The sequence below is a fragment of the Triticum urartu genome, chromosome 6A, assembly GCF_056163025.1.
Source record: "Triticum urartu cultivar PI428250 chromosome 6A, HENAU_Tu73, whole genome shotgun sequence".
Taxonomy (NCBI): Eukaryota; Viridiplantae; Streptophyta; class Magnoliopsida; order Poales; family Poaceae; genus Triticum; species Triticum urartu.
In genome coordinates, this window is record NC_141878.1 from 574,865,452 (window position 1) to 574,891,329 (window position 25,878).

The window sequence follows — 25,878 nt, forward strand, 5'->3', positions numbered from 1 at the left end:
CTTCGCAAATTTCTTATGTCATCTTGTAGATGCAACTACTACGCTACATTTGGAGCTATTCCAAATAACTGTTCTACTATACGAATCCAGTTCACTACTCAGAATAATCTGGATTAGTGTCAAAGTTTGCATCGGCGTAACCCTTTACGACGAACTCTTTTACCAACTCCATAATCGAGAAAATTCCTTAGTCCACTAGTTACTAAGGATAATTTTGACCGCTGTCTAGTGATCCACTCCTGGATCACCTTTGTACCCTCTTGCCAGACATGTGGCAAGGCACACATCAGGTGCGGTACTCAGCATGGCATACCGTATAGAGCCTATGACAAAAGCATAGGGGACGACATTCGTCCTTTGTCTTTCTTCTGCCGTGGTCGAGCTTTAAGTCTTAACTTCATACCTTACAACTCAAGCAAGAACTCCTTCTTTGGCTGATCCATCTTGAACACCTTCAAGATCATGTCAAGGTATGTGCTCATTTGAAAGTACCATTAAGCGTTTTGATCTATCCTTATAGATCTTGATGCTCAATGTTCAAGTCGCTTAATCCAGGCTTTCCATTGAAAAACACTTTCCAAATAACCCTATATGCTTTCCAGAAATTCTACATCATTTCTGATCCATAATATGTCAACAACATATACTCATCAGAAATTCTATAGTGCTCCCACTCACTTCTTTGGAAATACAAGTTTCTCATAAACTTTGTATAAACCCAAAATCTTTGATCATCTCATCAAAGCATACATTCCAACTCCGAGATGCTTACTCCAGTCCTTAGAAGGATTGCTGGAGCTTTGCATACTTATTAGCATCTTTCAGGATTGACAAAAACTTCCGGTTGTATCACATACAACCTTTCCTCAAGAAAATCATCGAGGAAACAATGTTTTGACATCCTATCTGCAAGATTTCATAAATAATGCAGTAATCGCTAATATAATTCCAACAGACTCTTAGCATCGCTACGAGTGAGAAAGTCTCATCGTAGTCAACTCCTTGAACTTGTCGGAAAACATCTTAATGACAAGTCGAGCTTTCTTTAATGGTGATACTTGCCATCATTGTTCGTCTTCCTTTTAAAATCCATCTGTACTCAACAGCCTTACGACCATCGAGCTGTTCCGCCAAAGTCTACACTTTGTTTTCATACATGGATCCTCTCTCGGATTTTATGGCCTCGAGCCATTTATCGGAATCCGGGCCCACCATCGCTTCTCCATAGCTCGTAGGTTCATTGTTGTCTAGCAACATGACTTCCAAGACAGGATTACGTACCACTCTGAAGTAGTACGCATCCTTGTCATCCCACGAGGTTTGGTAGTGACTTGATCTGAAGTTTCATGATCACTATCATAAGCTTCCACTTCAATTGGTGTAGGTGCCACAGGAACAACTCCTGTGCCCTACCACACACTAGTTGAAGAGACGGTTCAATAACCTCATCAAGTCTCCACCATCCTCCCACTCAATTCTTTCGAGAGAAACTTTTCCTCGAGAAAGGACCCGATTCTAGAAACAATCCCTTATTGCTTTCGGATCTGAGACAGGAGGTATACCCAACTGTTTTGGGTGTCCTATGAAGATGCATTTATCCGCTTTGGGTTCGAGCTTATCAGCCTGAAACTTTTTCACAGCAGCCCCAAACTTTTAAGAAATGACAGCTTAGGTTTCTCTAAACCATAGTTCATACGGTGTCATCTCATCGGAATTACGTAGTGCCCTATTTAAAGTGAATGTGGTTGTCTCTAATGCCTAACCCATAAACTATTGTGGTAATTCGATAAGAGACATCATGGTATGCATCATATCCAATAGGGTGCAGTTATGATGTTCGGACACACCATCACACTATGGTGTTCCAGGCTGTATTAGTTGTGAAACAATTTCCACAATGTCTTAATTCTATGCCAAACTCGTAATTCAGATATTCATCTCTATGATCATATCATAGATATTTTATCCTCTTGTCATGACGATCTTTCAACTTCACCCTGAAATTACTTGAACCTTTCAATAATTCAGACTCGTGATTCATCAAGTAAATATAATCAACATCTACTCAAATCATCTGTGAAGTGAGAACATAACGATATCCACTACATGCCTCAGCACTCATTGGACTGCACACATCAAAATGTATTACTTCCAACAAGTTGCTTTCTAGTTCCATTTTACTGAAAACGAGGCTTTCAGTCATCTTGCCCATGTGGTATGATTTGCATGTCTCAAGTGATTCAAAATCAAGTGAGTCCAAATGGTCCATTTGCATGGAGTTTCTTCATGCATATACACCAATAGACATGGTTCACATGCCTCAAACTTTTCAAAAACGAGTGAGCCCAAAGATCCATCAACATGGAGCTTCTTCATGCGTTTTATACCGATATGACTTACGTGGCAGTGCCACAAGTAGGTGGTACTATCATTACTATCTTTTGGCATGAACATGTGTATCACTACGATCGAGATTCAATAAACCATTCATTTTAGGTGCAAGACCATGGGAGGTATTATTCAAATAAACAGAGTAACTATTATTCTCTTTAAATGAATAACCGCATTGCGATAGACATAATCCAATCATGTCTATGCTCAACGCAAACACCAATCTCGATGGTAGAGGGAGCATGCGATGCTTGATCATATCAACATTGGAAACACTTCCAACACATATCGTCAGCTCACCTTTAGCTAGTCTCCGTTTATTCCGTAGCTTTTATTTCGAGTTACTAACACTTAGCAACCGAACCGGTATCTAATACCCTGGTGCTACTAGGAGTACTAGTAAAGTACACATCAACACAATGTATATCCAATATACTTCTATCGACCTTGCCAGCCTTCTCATCTACCAAGTATCTAGGGTAATTCTTGTAACACCCGGATAATCACGCTACAGTGATCTCACGTTAATGGTGACACGTCACCTCTGTCACTGTAATTAATTTTGGGTTAATTCAAAACCGTTTCAAATTTAAATCCTAATTAAGTCAAACGACAAAAGTTTTCAAATATTAAAATAAAATGTTCGGGCTATATCTATTATTGCATCGGTAATTATGGTGAAGTAAACACATTTTTATAAAATGCCTAAATGCTTTTAAATGAATTAAAACAAAAAAGAAATAACAAAAGAAAATACAAAGGAAAAAAAAACAACAAAAAACAAAAAAGAGAAAGAGGGAGGCCCCCACCGGGAATCGGCCCAGCTGCCCGGCCCAATCGGCCGCAGGCCCAACCGGCCGCCCTCCCCCCTTATCCGCTCACCACCTCGCCCCACTCCATCGACACCCCCACTCCCCCCCCCGCACAAAATATCTCCCCCCTCTCTCCCGATTAGATCGGGATCGGAGGAGGTCGCCGTCGCCCGCCGACGCCCGGAGCTCGCCGCCCCCCCTCGCCGGACTGCTCCTCTCCGCCCCTCCTCCCCAACGACCCTCCCCGAACTCCGTCGAGTCCGCTGCCCGAAATCCCTACTAACCCCCGTGAGCTTCCCCTCTTTCCCTCTCTGCTCCCGCGTCGCGCCGTTGTCACACGCACTCGCCGCCCGCCCAGCGTGCGCTCGCACACCCAGCCACGCCGGCCCCTGCTTGACCCCGCTGTCGCCTGAGCCTACGGCCCATGTCTGCCGCTAGCCGCCGGACCCCGCACTGCCTCTGCCACCCCCTTCCCCGTGAGTGCCCCGCTGCAGTCCGGCCACGCCCGCCTGCATCTGTCGGCCGCGCCTTGGCCGTGCCACGGCCCCGCCACCGCACCTACTCGCGCCCGCGCGCACCCTGCGACCACCACCTGCGCCCGCCGTCCTCACCTCGCGGCCATTCCCCCCCACCTGTGCTGGCCTCGCGGCCATGGCCTCGCCCCTATGCCCGCGAGGGCACACATCCACCATGGCCCGCGCGCCCCGGCCTGGCTTCCTCGTCGCGTTCCGCGCCTCGCCTCTGTTGGTCCTTTGCCGCGCCACCGCGCGCGACCGCACCTGCCCGCGCCCTTCGCCTCGCTCCACCGCGCCGTCACCGCGCGCCCCTCGTCTGCTCCAACGCGCCCGCCGCCTGCTGTGCGTGCCCGCACGCAACCACCCCGGCGCCGGCCACAACGCCCGCACACCCGCGCCAGCCTTCCCCGGCTGAGCCCCGCCGTGGCCTCCGCCGGCCGTCCCGCTGGATCCAGCGGCACCGCGCGGGTCTGTTCCCTCGGGCATGTGCCCGTTCATGCGCCCGTGAGCCCCTGCGCCCGAACGCCCAGCACCCGTTAAGGCCCTGGGCCACTTACACGCGGGCCCCAGCGCCCAGAACGTTTTATAAAATAAAAAAATAAAATAAAATAAAAATGAATTAATAAAATTAATAATTAATTAGTTAATTAATTAGTGAATTAATTAAGTTAATTAATCATGTTTAAATTAACTAATCTCTAATTAACCTAAACAGTGTATGACAGGTGGGTCCCACTGGACCCACTGGTCAGGTTGACCAAGTCAACCCTGTTGACTGCTGATGTCAGCATGACATCATGCTGATGTCATTAATCTGTTTTTCGAATTAATTTAAATAATTAATTAAATTCCAGAAATTAATAAAATCTTTAGAAAATCATATCTTTTAATCCGTAACTCGGATGAAAAAGTTTTATACATGAAAGTTGCTGAGAACGACGAGACGAATCCGGGTACACACCCCGTTCGTCCGCCACGCATCCCTAGCATAGCGAACACGCAACTTTCCCCCCTCCGGCTCCTCTGCCTGAAAACGCGAAACACCAGGGATACTTTCCCGGATGTCATCCCCCTTCACCGGTATCACCTACTACCGCGTTAGGGCACCTCTAACGCCGTTACTTGTCATGTCATGCATCACTATGCATATGCTTGCATTATATTTATTGTTTCTTCCCCCTCTTCTCTCGCTAGACACCGAGACCGACGCCGCTGCTACCCAGTACGACTACGGTGTTGACGACCCCTCTCTCTTGCCAGAGCAACCAGGCAAGCCCCCCCCCCTTTGATCACCAGATATCGCCTACTCTTCTCTACTGCTTGCATTAGAGTAGTGTAGCATGTTACTGCTTTCCGTTATTCCTATCCTGATGCATAGCCTATCCTTGCTACTACTGTTGTTACCATTACCTGTTATGCTACTGCTTAGTATAGGATGCTAGTGTTCCATCAGTGGCCCTACACTCTTGTCCGTCTGCCATGCTATACTACTGGGCCGTGATCACTTCGGGAGATGATCACGGGTATATACTATATACTTTATACATGATACCTGTGATGACTAAAAGACGGGTCGGCTCATAGGAGTACCCGCGAGTGGATCTTTGTGGCGAAGTGACAGGGTAGGTTGAGACCACCTAGGAGAGAGGTGGGCCTGGCCCTGGTCGGCGTTCGCAGATACTTAACACGTTTAACGAGATCTTGGTATTTGATCTGAGTCTGGCTACTGGCCTATACGCACTAACCATCTACGCGGGGACAGTTCTGGGCACTCGACGTCGTGGTATCAGCCGAAGCCTTCGTGACGTCAGCAACGGAGCGGCGCGCGCTGGATTGGACTGGAACGCCTACTAGGCTAGGTCTGCTTCCGGCCGCCCACGCAACGTGCAGGTGTGCTAAGGGCGATGGGCCCAGACCCCTGGGCGCTTAGGTTTAGACTGGCGTGCTGACCTCTCTGTTGGTCTAGGTGGGGCTGCGACGTGTTGATCTTCCGAGGCCGGGCATGAACCAGAAAAGTGTGTCCGGCCAAATGGGATCGAGCGTGTTGGGTTATGTGGTGCACCCCTGCAGGGAAGTTAATCTATTCGAATAGCCGTGATCTTCGGTAACAGGACGACTTGGAGTTGTACCTTGACCTTATGACAACTAGAACTGGATACTTAATAAAACACACCCTTCCAAGTGCCAGATACAACCGGTGATCGCTTTCTCACAGGGCGACGAGGGGAGGATCATCGGTTAGGACTATGCTATACGATGCTACTTGGAGGTCTTCAGTCTACTCTCTTCTACATGCTGCAAGACGGAGGCTGCCAGAAGCGTAGTCTTCGAAAGGACTAGCTATCCCCCTCTTATTCCGGCATTCTGCAGTTCAGTCCACATATGATAGCCTTATTCCAGTTGATACCAATGCATACATATGTAGTGTAGCTCCTTGCTTGCGAGTACTTTGGATGAGTACTCACGGTTGCTTTCTCCCTCTTTTCCCCCTATCCCTTCTACCTGGTTGTCGCAACCAGATGTTGGAGCCCAGGAGCCAGACGCCACCTTTGACGACGACTCCTACTACACCGGAGGTGCCTACTACTACGTGATGCCCGCTGACGACGACCAGGAGTAGTTAGGAGGATCCCAGGCAGGAGGCCTGCGCCTCTTCCGATCTGTATCCCAGTTTGTGCTAGCCTTCTTAAGGCAAACTTATTTATCTTATGTCTGTACTCAGATATTGTTGCTTCCGCTGACTCGTCTATGATCGAGCTCTTGTATTCGAGCCCTCGAGGCCCCTGGCTTGTAATATGATGCTTGTATGACTTATTTTATCTGTAGAGTTGTGTTGTGATATATTTTCCCGTGAGTCCCTGATCTTGATCGTACACGTTTGTGTGTATGATTAGTGTACGATTGAATCGGGGGCATCACAAGTTGGTATCAGAGCCGACTGCCTGTAGGAATCCCCCTTCCACACTCCTTGGCCGAAGTTGAGTCTAGACATTACAAAAACTTTTACTAACATGGTTGTGTGCCTTATGGGCCCACGTCGCCATCTGGGTGGTATTAGGATCTTTTACTCCTCGATCCTTACTCTGGGACTCTGAACTCTCTCCTACTCGGGTTAAACGATTTTACTAACTCTAACACTAGGATCCCGTGACCACGTTCACCCCAAAGTTGGATAAGCCCTAGTTATTCTTTAGAGTAGTACTTGAACATTATCCACATTGTCATTTGACTGCTGTGAAAACATCTTTGTTTTCAGATGGAACCCACGAGGCAGGTCGTGCGCCACATGACGGCCATTGGTGCCTCAGGATCACCTGCTGTGTTGGTTGAGATGATGACCTATCTGGGTTATCGCTGGCACCCTGAGTACACTGTCTATGAGGAGTATCAGGACTTCAACCAGGAGCAGTACCGTGCCATCGTCCACCTCTACTCTCGGGAGTATGACTCCACTACTGTGCTGCACACTGCTCATGGTGTTGGAGTGACTATCGATATGGCGGTCCACGATGCTGCTTATGCTGCTCTGACACGTCTTCGTGGAGAGTATCAGGAGTTGGACACCTCCCCCTTCAGGCACATTGCTATCGCATCCGATGTTGGTGCGGAGGGTTACTACACTGCTGCCTACTCCACTGTCACCCGAGAGCCATTCTACCATCAGAACCTGGTTCTGCATGCTGATGGGCTGGATAGAGCTAACCGAGCTCTTCGCCACGAGTTGTACACCACCCGTCAGCACCTGTATCGTGCTCTGACGCTGTTGCACCCCTCTGTCCGCTCTGGTGATCTGTCGCGTTCTGCGATCTACCCTGCCCGGACCGTGATGCCCCAGGGCGTCGGCTGATGTGGGAGGCTACTCTCCTGCACTTGGTCCTCTCCTGCCACCTGCGCATCGGGTTCCGCACCAGAGTATCCGTGGACCCCAGGCTACTCGCGTGGAGGTCTTCCCTTCGCGTCACTACCAGCTGTCGGGCTACACCTACCTCCGCAGTACCGCATGGGACTGACGTAGACTTGCTTATTAGGGTTAGATGCATTCGCCGCGAGCCTGTGTGCCGCCTATGATGTCTTAGCCTATGTACTGAACACTGTGTAACGAACTCTATGCATGATCCCTTTTGTAAGATATGCCGACTACTATGTAGTATCTATCGTGCTGCTTTCGTTGTGCATGTTTCATCATGAATGACTCTTGTTTTTTGCAAATTTCTCAATGCTGAACTACCCCTGTTAAATATTAGCAGGATGGTTAGACCAGGTGGTCGTGGTCGTGGTGGCAACGCCCCACCACCACCTGAGTACATGGCTGGTATGATCCAACAGCTTGAGATGAATCGCCAGTTCATGGAGAATATGATGGCTCAGTTTCCTCGCCCCAATATGAACCAGCAGCCAACCCCAGTAACTCTGCAGGATTTCATGCGCCTGAACCCAACTGTGTACCGCAGCTCAACTCAGCCTCTGGATGCTGATGACTGGCTCCGTGACATCACCTATGAGATGGAGTCTACTGATGTAGCCCCTGCCAGCTATGTCACCTTTGCTTCCTTCTTCCTGAAGGGACCCGCAGCTCAATGGTGGGACAGCCACAGGCGTACTCTGCCAGCTGGAACAATCATCACCTGGCCAGACTTCCAAGCTGCCCTCCGTGCTCTCTTCATTCCTCAGGGAGTCATGGACCGGAAGAAGCGTGAGTTCCGCAACCTCACCCAAGGCAACAAAACTGTGGAAGCTTACCAGCGGGAGTTTCTTGACTTGTCCCGCTATGCTAAAGAAGACATTGCAACTGATGCACGCAGACAGGAGAAGTTCCGGGATGGCCTTCAAGCTGACATCAAGCTCGCACTTCTAGTGCATGACTTTGCTGATTTTGCCACTCTGGTGAACAAAGCCATCAATGTCGAAACTGGTCTGCAGGAATACTAGAGCTCTCACAGGTGCAACCGTGACACGGGCTCATCTTCGGGCCCGTCCTCACAAAAGCACAAGATATGGATTCCCAATAGCTTGTACCAGCCGGATGCACCTACCCCAAGGCAGACCTATGCTGCACCTCGTCTGCCTGCTCCTCCGACTAGGCAGCCAAGACTCCCAGCTCCACCACCACAAGCTCCTGTTCCCACTCCCAATAATGGGTTCTGCTTCAGGTGTGGACAACCAGGGCATCGTGCTAGGGAATGCAACCAGAACCAGAATCAACTGGCCCTTCCAGCAACTGGCCGTGGAAATAACCAGCCCCGCAGCAACAATGCCAAGTCTTATGGTCGTGTTCATGCCAACCATGTTGATCTGAGCGAACCTCAAGACCAGCCTGCTACTGTGATGGGTACCCTCCTCGTAAATTCAGTACCAGCATCCGTTTTATTTGATACAGGTGCATCGCATTCATTCATGTCAGAAGGTTTTGCATGCTTGCACGACATTAAATGTGAGGACATGAATGCTTTACTATTCGTACACACCCCTGCGGGCCAATGTCGAACCTCCATGAATTGCAACGACGTCCCTGTAGAAATTGAAGGACTAGAATTCCTTGTCTCTCCCATCGTACTGAAGTCATGTAGCATTGATCTCATTCTAGGAATGAATTGGTTAAAAGCGCATACTGCTTCTATAGTTTGCGCCACTAAGACCGTCCATCTGCTACACCCTTCAGACGAAATAGTTACTTACCAAGCTCATCTGGTGCAAAACGCCGAGGCACGGCTTTATGCCTTGAATGCGTTGAACGTTGCACCACTCGAGGGCATTGAAAACATTCCTGTCGTTCGTGAATTCCAAGACGTCTTCCCAGAAGAGCTTCCAGGGATTCCCCCTGCTAGAGCTGTCGAATTCATCATCGACTTGAAACCCGGCACCACCCCTATAGCTAAACGACCCTACAAGATGCCGCCGCATGAACTCATTGAGCTTAAGGAGGAAATCGACAAATCTCTTGTCAAAGGTTTCATTCGCCCAAGTTGCTCTCCTTGGGGAGCACCTTCTGTCTTTGTTAAGAAAAAGGATGGGACAAACCGATTAGTCCAAGACTACCGTCCTATAAACCAAGCTACCATTCAGAATAAATATCCTCTTCCTCGGATCAATGATCTTTATGATCAACTGGCTGGCTCATCAGTGTTCTCCAAACTCGATTTGAGGTTGGGTTACCATCAGATCCGTGTTCGTGAAGAGGATATCCCAAAAACCGCCTTCGTGACTCGGTATGGATCATACGAGTACACCGTCATGTCATTCGGCTTAACGAATGCTCCAGCCACCTTCTCTCGTCTGATGAACTATATATTCATGGATTACGTCGACAAGTTCGTCGTGGTTTATTTGGACGATATCCTTGTATTTTCCAAGAACAAGGAAGAACATGCTGAACATCTTCGTCTTGTGCTGGAAAAGCTTCAGGAGCATCAGCTGTATTCTAAGTATTCCAAGTGTGAATTCTGGCTCCCCGAAGTAACCTATCTTGGGCATGTCATCTCCAAGGATGGTATTGCCGTCAACCCTGAACGAGTTCAGGCTATTCTCGATTGGACTCCTCCGAAGAATGTGAAGCAAGTCCGAAGTTTCCTCGGTCTCGCCAGCTATTGCCGTCGATTCGTCGAGAACTTCTCCAAGATTGCCAGGCCCCTGACTAATCTGTTGCATAAGGGTGTCAAGTTTGACTGGACAGACAAGTGTCAGGAAAGTTTCCAGGCGCTCAAAGACAAGTTGACTTCTGCCCCCGTGCTTGCACCACCTGATACTAAGAAGGACTTCGTCATTTACTGCGATGCTTCCCGTCAAGGATTAGGCTGTGTCCTAATGCAGGAGCGCAGAGTGATTGCTTATGCCTCTCATCAACTGCGCCCTCACGAAGAAAACTACCCAGTTCACGACCTCAAGCTTGCTGCTGTCATTCATGCACTGAAGCAGTGGCGACATTACCTTCTCGGTAATCGTTGCGAGATCTTCACTGACCATCAAAGTCTGAAGTATCTGTTTACTCAGCCAGATCTGAACCTCCGTCAACAGAGATGGATGGAGACTGTTGCAGACTTTGACGTGGGTATATCCTATACCCCCGGCAAGGCTAATGTAATGGCTGATGCCTTGAGCCGCAAGTCTTACTGCAACCACCTCCAGGTTCATAAAGTTCAGCCCTCGCTTGTCGAAGAATTTAGAAAGCTGAACCTCCATATTGTTCCTCCTGGAGCACTCGCTCCCCCTCCCCCGGAGTTCCGCAAGATGAATCTTCTTGTTGTTACTAAGGGTTCTCTAAATACCCTGGCTGTCGTACCAGATCTCGTAGCTGGTATAAAGACTATTCAAGGTTATGACTCTGAAGTCCATAAGATTAAACACCATCTAGTAGAAGGAAAGCCCTCATTCTTCACTATCGCCGACGATGGCGCCTTGTATTTCAAAGGCCGCCTAGTGGTACCATGTTCGAAGAAAAACCTGGATAAGACTAAAAGGGTTATGCAAGAAGCCCATGATACGCCTCTGTCCATCCATCCTGGTAGTACAAAGATGTATCAGGATATTCGCCAAAGATTCTGGTGGTCTAATATGAAGCAGGACATTGCTCGTTATGTTGCGGAGTGTGACGTTTGCCGTCGTATCAAAGCTGAGCATCAAAGGCCTACTGGAACTCTGCAACCTATCTCTATTCCTGAATGGAAATGGGACCATGTTGAGATGGACTTCGTCATTGGATTTCCCAAGTCGCAGAAAGGTAATGATGCTATTCTTGTCGTCATTGACCGGCTTTCTAAAGTTGCACATTTTCTGGCGGTCAAAGAGACAATCACTGCTAGTCAGCTTGCTACTCTCTACATGGGCAAAATTGTTTCACTTCACGGTATTCCACTGGTTATCAGTTCAGACCGTGGCAGCTTATTCACTTCAAGATTCTGGGCAAGTTTCCAAGAAGCTATGGGAACTCATCTGTCGTTCAGTACTGCGTTTCATCCTCAGTCGCAAGGACAGGTTGAACGTGTCAACCAAGTTCTCGAAGACATGCTTCGAGCTTGTGTAATATCATTCGGCAAGAAATGGGAGGAATCTCTTCCATATGCCGAGTTCTCTTATAATAATAGCTATCAAGCTAGTCTGAAGATGTCCCCCTTCGAAGTGCTATATGGACGAAAGTGTCGAACCCCTCTGAACTGGTCAGAAACTGGGAACGTCCACTCTTCGGTCCGGATATTATCCAACAGGCCGAAGAACAAGTTCGCATTATTCGCGAGAATCTCAAGACTGCTCAGTCATGTCAGAAAAGTCAGTATGACCGTCATCACCAAGACATGGTCTATCAACCTGGCGAAAAGGCTTATCTTCGAGTTACACCAATGAAGGGTGCACACCGCTTCGGGATCAAAGGAAAGCTAGCTCCCCGCTATATTGGTCCTTTCACTATTCTTGAAAGGCGTGGAAAAGTGGCATATCAACTGGAGCTTCCGTCAAACCTTTCTCAGGTTCACGATGTGTTCCACGTGTCACAACTTCGACGCTGCTTCAAGGACCCAATCCGAGTAGTGGACCATGAAGTGCTCGAATTGCAACAGGACCTCTCCTATAAAGAGCATCCGGTCCGCATTCTCGACCAAGCTGAACGCCGCACCCGTCAGATGGCGATCAAGTTCCTCAAGGTCCAGTGGTCGAATCACTCTGAAGACGAGGCCACCTGGGAACGCGAGGATCGTCTTCGCGATGAATACCCTGCACTGTTTCCTTCTACCTCCTAAATCTCGGGACGAGATTTCTTGTAGTGGAGGAGATTTGTAACGCCCGGATAATCACGCTACAGTGATCTCACATTAATGGTGACACGTCACCTCTGTCACTGTAATTAATTTCGGGTTAATTCAAAACCGTTTCAAATTTAAATCCTAATTAAGTCAAACGACAAAAGTTTTCAAATATTAAAATAAAATGTTCGGGCTATATCTATTATTGCATCGGTAATTATGGTGAAGTAAACACATTTTTATAAAATGCCTAAATGCTTTTAAATGAATTAAAACAAAAAAGAAATAACAAAAGAAAATACAAAGGACAAAAACAACAGAAAACAAAAAAGAGAAAGAGGGAGGCCCCCACTGGGAATCGGCCCAGCTGGCCGGCCCAATCGGCCGCAGGCCCAACCGGACGCCCTCCCCCCTTATCCGCTCACCACCTCGCCCCACTCCACCGACACCCCCACTTCCCCCCTGCACAAAATATCTCCCCCCTCTCTCCTGATTGGATCGGGATCGGAGGAGGTCGCCGTCGCCCGCCGACGCCCGGAGCTCGCCGCCCCCCCTCGCCGGACTGCTTCTCTCCGCCCCTCCTCCCCAACGGCCCTCCCCGAACTCCGTCGAGTCCGCTGCCCGAAATCCCTACTAACCCCCATGAGCTTCCCCTCTTTCCCTCTCTGCTCCCGCGTTGCGCCGTTGTCACACGCACTCGCCGCCCGCCCAGCGTGCGCTCGCACACCCAGCCACGCCGGCCCCTGCTCGACCCCGCTGTCGCCTGAGCCTACGGCCCATGTCCGCCGCTAGCCGCCGGACCCCGCACTGCCTCTGCCACCCCCTTCCCCGTGAGTGCCCCGCTGCAGTCTGGCTGTGCCCGCCTGCATCTGTCGGCCGCGCCTTGGCCGTGCCACGACCCCGCCAACGCACCTACTCGCGCCCGCGCGCACCCTGCGACCACCACCAGCGCCCGCCGTCCTCACCTCGCGGCCATTCCCCCCCACCTGTGCTGGCCTCGCGGCCATGGCCTCGCCCTTGTGCCCGCGAGGGCACACATCCACCATGGCCCGCGCGCCCCGGCCTGGCTTCCTCGTCGCGTTCCGCGCCTCGCCTCTGTTGGTCCTTTGCCGTGCCACCGTGCGCGACGCACCTGCCCGCGCCCTTCGCCTCGCTCCGCCGCGCCGTCACCGCGCGCCCCTCGTCTGCTCCAACGCGCCCGCCGCCTGCTGTGCGTGCCCGCACGCAACCACCCCGGCGCCGGCCACAACGCCCGCACACCCGCGCCAGCCTTCCCCGGCTGAGCCCCGCCGTGGCCTCCGCCGGCCGTCCCGCTGGATCCATTGGCACCCCGCAGGTCTGTTCCCTCGGGCATGCGCCCGTTCGTGCGCCCGTGAGCCCCTGCGCCCGAACGCCCAGCACCCGTTAAGGCCCTGGGCCACTTACACGCGGGCCCCAGCGCCCAGAACATTTTATAAAATAAAAAAATAAAATAAAATAAAAATGAATTAATAAAATTAATAATTAATTAGTTAATTAATTAGTGAATTAATTAAGTTAATTAATCATGTTTAAATTAACTAATCTCTAATTAACCTAAACAGTGTATGACAGGTGGGTCCCACTGGACCCACTGGTCAGGTTGACCAAGTCAACCCTGTTGACTGCTGATGTCAGCATGACATCATGCTGATGTCAGCATGACATCATGCTGATGTCATTAATCTGTTTTTCGAATTAATTTAAATAATTAATTAAATTCCAGAAATTAATAAAATCTTTAGAAAATCATATCTTTTAATCCGTAACTCGGATGAAAAAGTTTTATACATGAAAGTTGCTCAGAACGACGAGACGAATCCGGATACACACCCCGTTCGTCCGCCACGCATCCCTAGCATAGCGAACACGCAACTTTCCCCCCTCCGGCTCCTCTGCCTGAAAACGCGAAACACCAGGGATACTTTCCCGGATGTCATCCCCCTTCACCAGTATCACCTACTACCGCGTTAGGGCACCTCTAACGCCGTTACTTGTCATGTCATGCATCACTATGCATATGCTTGCATTATATTTATTGTTTCTTCCCCCTCTTCTCTCGCTAGACACCGAGACCGACGCCGCTGCTACCCAGTACGACTACGGTGTTGACGACCCCTCTCTCTTGCCAGAGCAACCAGGCAAGCCCCCCCCTTTGATCACCAGATATCGCCTACTCTTCTCTACTTCTTGCATTAGAGTAGTGTAGCATGTTACTGCTTTCCGTTATTCCTATCCTGATGCATAGCCTATCCTTGCTACTACTGTTGTTACCATTACCTGTTATGCTACTGCTTAGTATAGGATGCTAGTGTTCCATCAGTGGCCCTACACTCTTGTCCGTCTGCCATGCTATACTACTGGGCCGTGATCACTTCGGGAGGTGATCACGGGTATATACTATATACTTTATACATGATACCTGTGATGACTAAAAGACGGGTCGGCTCGTAGAGTACCCGCGAGTGGATCTTTGTGGCGAAGTGACAGGGCAGGTTGAGACCACCTAGGAGAGAGGTGGGCCTGGCCCTGGTCGGCGTTCGCAGATACTTAACACGTTTAACGAGATCTTGGTATTTGATCCGAGTCTGGCTACTGGCCTATACGCACTAACCATCTACGCGGGGACAGTTATGGGCACTCGACGTCGTGGTATCAGCCGAAGCCTTCGTGACGTCAGCAACGGAGCGGCGTGCGCTGGATTGGACTGGAACGCCTACTAGGCTAGGTCTGCTTCCGGCCGCCCACGCAACGTGCATGTGTGCTAAGGGCGATGGGCCCAGACCCCTGGGCGCTTAGGTTTAGACCGGCGTGCTGACCTCTCTGTTGGTCTAGGTGGGGCTGCGACGTGTTGATCTTCCGAGGCCGGGCATGACCCAGAAAAGTGTGTCCGGCCAAATGGGATCGAGCGTGTTGGGTTATGTGGTGCACCCCTGCAGGGAAGTTAATCTATTCGAATAGCCGTGATCTTCGATAACAAGATGACTTGGAGTTGTACCTTGACCTTATGATAACTAGAACTGGATACTTAATAAAACACACCCTTCCAAGTGCCAGATACAACCGGTGATCGCTTTCTCACAGTGCGACGAGGGGAGGATCATCGGTTAGGACTATGCTATACGATGCTACTTGGAGGTCTTCAGTCTACTCTCTTCTACATGCTGCAAGACGGAGGCTGCCAGAAGCGTAGTCTTCGAAAGGACTAGCTATCCCCCTCTTATTCCGGCATTCTGCAGTTCAGTCCACATATGATAGCCTTATTCCAGTTGATACCAATGCATACATATGTAGTGTAGCTCCTTGCTTGCGAGTACTTTGGATGAGTACTCACGGTTGCTTTCTCCCTCTTTTCCCCCTATCCCTTCTACCTGGTTGTCGCAACCAGATGTTGGAGCCCAGGAGCCAGATGCCACCGTTGACGACGACTCCTACTACACCGGAGGTGCCTACTACTACGTGATGCCCGCTAACGACGACCAGGAGTAGTTAGGAGGATCCCAGGCAGGAGGCCTACGCCTCTTCCGATCTGTATCCCAGTTTGTGCTAGCCTTCTTAAGGCAAACTTGTTTATCTTATGTCTGTACTCAGATATTGTTGCTTCCGCTGACTCGTCTATGATCGAGCTCTTGTATTCAAGCCCTCGAGGCCCCTGGCTTGTAATATGATGCTTGTATGACTTATTTTATCTGTAGAGTTGTGTTGTGATATCTTCCCGTGAGTCCCTGATCTTGATCATACACGTTTGTGTGTATGATTAGTGTACGATTGAATCGGGGGCGTCACAATTCTGCTCCAGTGGCTGTTCCCCTTATTACAGAAGCACTTAGTCTCGGGTTTGGGTTCAACCTTGGGTTTCTTCACTAGAGCAGCAGCTGATTTGCCGTTTCATGAAGTATCCCTTCTTGCCCTTGCCCTTCTTGAAACTAGTGGTTTCACCAACCATCAACAATTGATGCTCATTCTTGATTTCTACTTTTGTGGTGTCAAACATCGCGAATATCTCAAGGATCATCATATATGTCCCTGATATATTATAGTTCATCACGAAGCTCTAGCAGCTTGGTGGTAATGACTTCGGAGAACTATCACCAGTTCATTTGGAAGATCAACTCCCACTTGATTCAAGCGATTGTTGTACTCAGACAATCTGAGCACAAGCTCAACAATTGAGATTTTCTCCCTTAGTTTGCAGGCTAAGAAAATTGTCGGATGTCTTATACCTCTTCACGTGGGCACGAGCCTGAAATCCCAATTTCAGCCCTCGAAACATCTCATATGTTTCGTGACGTTTCAAAAACGTCTTCGGTGCCTCAACTCTAAGCCGTTTAACTGAACTATCACGTAGTTATCAAAATGTGTATGTCAGATGTTCGCAACATCCATAGACAACGTTCGAGGTTCAACACACTGAGCGGTGCATTAAGGACATAAGCCTTCTATGAAGCAATGAGGACAATCCTCAGTTTACGGACCTAGTCCGCATAATTGCTACTATCAACTTTCAACTAAATTTCTCTAGGAACATAACTAAATAGTAGAACTGAAGCGCGAGCTACGACATAATTTGCGAAGACCTTCTGACTATGTTCAAGATAATTAAGTTCATCTTATGAACTCCCACTCAGATAGACATCCCTATAGTCATCTAAGTGATTACATGATCCGAGTCAACTAGGCCGTGTCCAATCATCACGTGAGACGGACTAGTCAACATCGGTGAACATCTTCATGTTGATCATATCTACCATACGACTCATGCTCGACCTTTCGGTCTCTTGTGTTCCGAGGCCATGTCTGTACATGCTAGGCTCGTCAAGTCAACCTAAGTGTTTTGCATGTGTTCCGAGGCCATGTCTGTACATGCTAGGCTCGTCAACACCCGTTGTATTCGAACGTAAGAATCTATCACACCCGATCATCACGTGGTGCTTCGAAACGACGAACTTTCGCAACGGTGCACAGTTAGGGGGAACACTTTCTTGAAATTTTAATGAGGGATCATCTTATTTACTACCGTTGTTCTAAGTAAACAAGATGCATAAACATGTTAAACATCACATGCAATCAAATAGTGACATGATATGGCCATCATCACTTTGCTCCTCTTGATCTCCATCTTCGGGGCTCCATGATCATCATCGTCACCGGCATGACACCATGATCTCCATCATTGTGTCTTCATGAATTTGTCTCGCCAACTATTACTTCTACTACTACTACAGCTAACGGTTAGCAATAAAGTAAAGTAATTACATGACGTTTATGTTGACACGCAGGTCATAAATAAATTAAGACAACTCCTGTGGCTCCTGCCGGTTGTCATACTCATCGACATGCAAGTCGTGATTCCTATTACAAGAACATAATCAATCTCATACTTCACATATATCATTCATCACATCCTTTTGGCCATATCACATCACATAGCATACCCTGCAAAAACAAGTTAGACGTCCTCTAATTGTTGTTTGCATGTTTTACGTGGCTGCTATGGGTTTCTAGCAAGAACGTTTCTTACCTACGCAAAAACCACAACGTGATATGCCAATTGCTATTTACCCTTCATGAGGACCCTTTTCATCGAATCCGATCCGACTAAAGTGGGAGAGACATACACCCGCTAGCCACCTTATGCAACTAGTGCATGTCAGTCGGTGGAACCAGTCTCACGTAAGAGTACGTGTAAGGTCGGTCCGGGCCGCTTCATCCCACAATGCCGCCGAATCAAGATTGGACTAGTAACGGTAAGCATATTGAACAAAATCAACGCCCACAACTACTTTGTGTTCTACTCGTGCATAGAAACTACCATAGACCTAGCTCATGATGCCACTGTTGGGGAACGTAGCAATAATTCAAAATTTTCCTACGTGTCACCAAGATCAATCTATGGAGTCATCTAGCAACGAGAGAGGAGTGGGTCTACATACCCTTGTAGATCGCGCGTGGAAGTGTTCAAGAGAACGGGGTTGATGGAATCACCGATGATCCTAGTGCCGAACGGACGGCACCCCCGCGTTCAACACACGTATGGAGCAGCGACGTCTCCTCCTTCTTGATCCAGCAAGGGGGGAGGAGAGGTTGATGGAGATCCAGCAGCACGACGGCGTGGTGGTGGAAGTAGCGGGATTCCAACAGGGCTTCACCAAGCGCTGCGGGAGGAGGGAGATGTGTCATGGGAGGGAGAGGGAGGCGCCAGGGCTTAGGTTGTTGCTGCCCTCCCTTCCCCCCACTATATATAGGGCCAAGGGAGAAGGGGGGGCGGGGCGCAGCCTTGGCCCTTCCTCCAAGGAAGGGTGCGGCCAGGGAGGAGTCCATCCTCCCCAAGGCACCTAGGAGGTGCCTTCCCCCTTTATGACTCTTCCTTTCCCTTATCTCTTGGCGCATGGGCCTCTTGGGGCTGGTGCCCTTGGCCCATATAGACCAAGGCGCACACCCCTACAGCCCATGTGGCCCCCCGGGGCAGGTGGACCCCCTTGGTGGACCCCCGGACCCCGTTCGGCACTCCCGTTACAATACCGATAATGCGCGAAACTTTTCCGGCGACCAAAACAAGACTTCCCATATATAAATCTTTACCTCCGGACCATTCCGGAACTCCTCGTGACATCCGGGATCTCATCCGGGACTCCGAACAACTTTCGGGTTACCGCATACTAATATCTCTATAACCCTAGCGTCACCGAACCTTAAGTGTGTAGACCCTACGGGTTCGGGAGACACGTAGACATGATCGAGACGACTCTCCGGCCAATAACCAACAGCGGGATCTGGATACCCATGTTGGCTCCCACATGTTCCATGATGATCTCATCGGATGAACCACGATGTCAAGGACTTAATCAATCCCGTATGCAATTCCCTTTGTCTATCGGTATGATACTTGCCCGAGATTCGATCGTCGGTATCCCGATACCTTGTTCAATCTCGTTACCGGCAAGTCTCTTTACTCGTTTCGTAACACATCATCCCGTGATCAACTCCTTGATCACATTGTGCACATTATGATGATGTCCTACCGAGTGGGCCCAGAGATACCTCTCCATTTACACGGAGTGACAAATCCCAGTCTCGATTCGTGCCAACCCAACAGACACTTTCGGAGATACCTGTAGTGTACCTTTATAGTCACCCAGTTACGTTGTGACGTTTGGCACACCCAAAGCACTCCTACGGTATCCGGGAGTTGCACAATCTCATGGTCTAAGGAAATGATACTTGACATTAGAAAAGCTTTAGCATACGAACTACATGATCTTGTGCTAGGCTTAGGATTGGGTCTTGTCCATCACATCATTCTCCTAATGATGTGATCCCGTTATCAATGACATCCAATGTCCATGGTCTGGAAACCGTAACCATCTATTGATCAACGAGCTAGTCAACTAGAGGCTTACTAGGGACATGGTGTTGTTGATGTATCCACACATGTATCTGAGTTTCCTATCAATACAATTCTAGCATGGATAATAAAATATTATCATGAACAAGGAAATATAATAATAACTAATTTATTATTGCCTCTAGGGCATATTTCCTGGGTCACGAACCTGTACTTGAACCATTGTTCTGCCCAATATCTTCAAATCCATTGGATTCGAGTTTTCCGCTGATTGTAGTCCTCCTCTGGATCTGTCTTGTACAGCTTATAGAGGTCACGAGGCAAATCTCTTGAGGTGTTGCCACGACACTGTCTGCCACCCTTCCTTGCAGATTTTTCTGGTGCCATGAAGTTTAGACTAAAAGGCTTCAAAACTGTCAAAGTCTTCCTTCTACTGGTCAGACAAGAACTGGCTTCAGGGGAATTTATATGATGCTGTAAGAATTCTGCAAATGAATGCAGACTATGAGAACCAAGGGATTCTCCCACGGACATGTACCTATGACAACATTAAGGTGCGAGGGAAGGGGAAGAGGTCATATGCATTCTCAGAAGATTTTGAAGATAAATCAGTTTAGAAGACATTGACCTCATAGTGCGAAGACATTCACTCATAGATAGAGAGTTGGTTCCAGATTTGTACGAATCCACGAACAAGTACAAGTGAGGAATCTAACTACTTTGTGAAGCATAAGTGAACATACTAGGCATATTATGAGATGCAGTATGAAATAGATCCAACTTATGTGAATAGAAACTGCTTGTGGTAGAAAATGATGAATCTATAAGATCAAAGCGACTGTAAAAAGGAGGTTTTATTTACCACACGAGGAACTGCTAGACGGAGTGGGAGAGGAGGCCGAGCAGTTAGATCTTTCGTGCCCTAACTTGGCGACGGAGGACACCTACGGCGACGGCGGAGAAGACGATGTCCGCAGTCGGCGTGAAGACGGCGTCGGTGAGGTCGCGGTAGCTAAGCGCTTCGTCGCCGGCGTTGTCGAGGGCTAGCGATGGCGCTAGGGTTTGTGCGAGAGTGGAAGAAAGGATAATGACTGGGGTGAGGCGTGTATATATAGGGACAGGGACGGCACAGTGTTATTACACAGGTGCCCTGGCGGTTCTCATCTGAAGGACACGTGGCTATCATGCAACACATCGGAGGTTGTTCCACATTCCCATGCATGCCTGGATTGTCGGGTGGTCGTTCCCACTTCTCCGGGTTTCAGGTGAAAGGATTTAGCATTGAAAACGGATTAATGTTTGTCTCTGTGTCTTCTGCTAACAAGGATGCAGAGAAGACATTTTGACAGTGGCAATAGAATGCATATGATTTGGATAGATAGACTTAGGAAAGAAGCATATAGGGGTTAGGGTCCGATCACATTCACTTAGTTCAAAAGATTCAGCAAGAAGCCATAGCTATAAGTGAATGTTGTAGAGGACAGAAACCAAATCAGTATGTTGAAGATAAACATGAGGTCATGTTAACATTGAAGACAAACAGAAAGCGAAGACTTTGCAAATGTAACGCTGTGTGAGAAACACTTCTTAGGGAAGAACTTTGTGGTAGCATTACCCACCGTATAGGAAGTATTAGACCCAGACATGGCACACAACTTTCGTGGCGCTCTGAAGTCAAATTCCACGTTAATGTATTCACACTCAGAATGCAAGTCTTCATTGATTGAAGACATACATTACTTCGTGTGTTGCACATCTAAGTCATCAACATGCACAAGTGTTAGGAAGTGTGCCTGATCATAGGACATTTGAGGATTCCAAGATATTTAGCTCACACCGTAACTTGCAAAACCTCTTCTCATCCAAGGGCTTTGTGAAGATATCTGCCAATTGCTCTTCAGTGTTGACGTGTATGATATCAATATCTTCCTTCATAACATGATCTCTGAGAAAGTGATGACGAATTTCAATGTGCTTTGTCTTCGAGTGCTGAACTGGGTTGTTGGCAATCTTGATGGCGCTCTCGTTGTCGCAGTAGAGTGGCACTTGCTTCAGATGAATGCCATAGTCTTTGAGTGTTTGCTTCATCCATAGAAGCTGAGCGCAGCAAGATCCAGTAGCAATGCATTCACATTCAACAGTGGAGAGAGATACACAGTTCTGCTTCTTTGAAGACCAACATACAAGTGATCGTCCCAGAAAATGACATGTGCCTGATGTAGACTTGCGATCCACCTTGTCACCAGCATAATCAGCATCCGAGAATTCAACTAGATCAAACTTTGAGCCCTTTGGATACCATAATCCTAGTGTTGGGGTGTGAGCCAAATATCTAAGAATTCGCTTCACAGCAAAGTGATGCGATTCCTTTGGTGCCGCTTGGAACCGGGCACACATGCAAACACTAAGCATGATATCTGGCCTAGATGCACATAAATAAAGCAAAGAAACAATCATGGAGCAGTATACCTTTTGATCGAACTCTTTACCATTATCGTCGGGACCCAGATGGTGTTTGGCTGGCATTGGCGTCATGTAGCCTTTGCAGTCTTGGATTCCAAATTTCTTCAGGCAATCTTTGAGGTATTTCTCTTGAGATATGAAGATGTCGTTGCGTTGCTGATGTATTTAAAGACCAAGGAAGAACTTCAGCTCACCCATCATGGACATCTGATATTACTCTTGCATCATATATCCAAACTCTTCACTGTATTTATGGTTAGTGCAGCCGAAGATAATGTCATCCACATATATTTGGCACACAAACAGTTCACCATCATATGTCTTCGTGAAGAGAGTGGGATCCAGGGAACCAGGTTTGAAGCCTTTGCTCTTCAGGAAGTCTTTGAGTGTGTCATACCAAGCTCGAGGGGCTTGTTTAAGGCCATACAATGCCTTGTTGAGTTTGTAGACCATGTCAGGATGTTTTGGATCTTCAAAGCCAGGCGGTTGTGCAACATACACTTCTTCTTCAATCTTGCCATTGAGAAAAGCGCTCTTCACATCCATTTGATACAGAAGAATGTTATGATGATTTGCATAGGCCAACAGTATGCGTATAGCTTCAAGCCTAGCCACAGGAGCAAATGTTTCATCGAAGTCAATTCCTTCAACTTTAGTGTATATTTGAGCAACGAGACGAGCTTTGTTTCTGACAACTTGACCATGCTCATCTTGCTTGTTGCGATATATCCATGTAGTTCCTATTATATTGTGCTTACGAGGATCAAGACGCTTAACCAGTTCTCATACATTATTCAACTCAAACTGTTGAAGCTCTTCTTGCATAGCTTGAATCCATTCAGGTTCCATGAAGGCTTCATCAACTTTCTTGGGTTCAGATATTGAGATGAATGCGAAGTGACCATAGAAATTTGATAGATGTGTTGCCCTTGAACGAGTGAGTGGACCTGGTGCATTGATGCTATCAATTATTCTCTTAATCTGTACTTTATTTGCAACACGAGAATGAACATGACGAAGATTTTGCTCTTGCTGATCATTGTCATTGTTAGAAGGATTGTCGTCAGGCTGAGCATTGTCTTCAGGTTGATCTGGTGCAGAGATGATGAGTTCCTCTTCAGGCTGAGCTTCAGACGGTATGATTTCTCCAGTTCCCATGAGTTTGATGGTTTCACTGGATGGAGCTTCATCTAGCACATTTGGCAGGTTCTCTCTTTGCGAGCCATTAGTCTCATCGAACCGCACATCCACAGTTTCAACCAGTTTATAGTGAAAGAGGTTGAAGACTCTGTAGGAGTGCAAATCCTTTCCATATCCAAGCATAAAACCTTCATGTGCTTTCGGTGCAAATTTTGAAGTGTGATGTGGATCCTTAATCCAGCACCTGGCACCAAATACTTTGAAGTAACTGACATTTGGCTTCTTGCCAGTAAGGAGCTCATAGGATGTCTTGTTCAGAAGCTTGTGAAGATAAAGACGGTTGATGATATGACATGCTTCTTCTTTGCAGGAGTGTGCAAGTTCCTCATGCCAGCATGCCCTAGCCTCCGATGCCAGAGCCAACATTCTGAAGCTTTTCCTAGAAGACATACGGCAAGCTGTGGTCCCGTTGAGAAATCTACCACGTACAAATCATCTTTCCGATACCCTTCAAAGACTAGAGACTTGTCAGATTCCATTAGAACAAGGCAACGATATTTTCCAAATATCACAATCATGTTTAAATCGCAAAGCAATGAGACAGACATTAAGTTGAAACCAAGGGATTCAACAAGCATTACTTTATCCATGTGTTGATCCCTCGAGATTGCAACTCTACCTAGACCCAATACCTTGATTTTACCAGTATCAGCAAATGTGATGTGACTCTTGTCAGATGGACGTATAGTTGATTCCATGAGAAGACTTCGCTTTCCAGTCATGTGATTAGTACACCCACTATCAATAATCCATTCTGAAGCAACTGGTGTCATACCTACAGTGCAGTTAGGGGGATAGGCTTCATGAAGAGAATTGTGAAGCATAAACATTTGACGAGCAAGTGGATTATGAAAGCTTAGATCGAGGTTAGGACTGATAGGGCAAGTAGCAAGCGACTCAGGAACAAAATACATAATAAGACCATTTGGGCATTTGATCTTGCTCCCTACAAGATGTTTAAGGTCCCCAGCAATAGCTTCAGACGAATTTGATTTTCGGCTGGAGACCCTTCCCTGCAAAAGAGAGTTAAGCTTTCTTAGCCACCCACATCTTCAAGGGTGGCTTCGAAGCAATGAGTCTAAGTGCAGCATATGAGAACTTTGGCTTTGGAGCCCTAGCAAAAAGTCTTGCAGGTGGACAATAGTACTCATAAGAATAAGCAGAGTAGTTTTTGGTCTTATGAACATGGCGGTTTGATGAAACGCGCTCATATTCATAGGCCTCAGTATGGTTTCCCTGCAAAACATTTGTATTAGTGCGACTCAGGTGAGTCCTTTGTCTGTATGAAGCCTTTGGACCATATGAAGCCTGTGGTCTGGGGTTTGTCTTCTTCACTTGTGGTGTCATGTCGACATTCACAGGAAGATTCTCCAACAGCTTTTTTGGCACCCAGACTTTCTTCATAGGTGGCCCATTCCTACAGTTAGTACCAATATACCTGGCAAACACTTCACCATTCTGATTCTTAAACAGTTTATAGTTTGCATCAAAGGATTCATCAATAACAATGGGATTAGCACAAGTGAAGCCAGACAGGGTGGATGGATCCACTGAAGGTTCCTTCGCAGCAACCCATGTGGTTTTGGGGTACTGCTCAGGTTTCTAGTAAGAGCCATCAGCATTCATTTTCCTTTCGAACCCTAGACCCTCTTTCCTAGGGTTTCGGTTCAGGATCTGCCTTTTGAGGACATCACATAGTGTCTGATGCCCTTTGAGACTTTTGTACATCCTTGTTTCAAGCAATGTCTTCAACCTAGCATTTTCATAAGCAATAGTAGTGGTATCCTCAGCAGAGGGGTTAGTTACCACATCAACAGTTCAAGATATTGCAATAGTAGCAGCAGTAGAACATCCAGCAATAGAAGTAGCATTGTCACGCTCAATGCATTTAAGACATGGTGGTTCAAATCCTTCCTGAGCGGAACTGATCTGTTTGGCGCGAAGTGACTCGTTTTCCTTCTGAAGATCTTCATGAGCCACTCTCAATTTCTCAAGATCTTGCTTCCTTTGAAGATAATCATAGGAAAGCTTTTCATGAGTTGTTGAGAGTGTTTCGTGACGACTTTCAAGTTCCTCATACATAACATGAAGATTTTTTATGTCTTCAATTAAGGATTGAGATCGAGTCATTTCAGCGTCGAACAGGTCATCGCTTTTGTCTAACAATTTTTGAATATGTTCCATAGCTTTCTGTTGTTCAGTTGCAATTTTAGCAAGTGTTTTGTAGCTGGGTTTGGAACCACAATCAGAGTCATCTTCACTGGATGTTTGATAGCAAGTAGTGCGTGTGTTTACCTTGGCACCACGTGCCATGACGCAGTAGGTGGGAGCGGAGTAGTCCTTGTCATTTGCATCGGCCTCAGTGATGAAGCCATCATCTTCAGTGTTGAAGATGGACTTGGCAA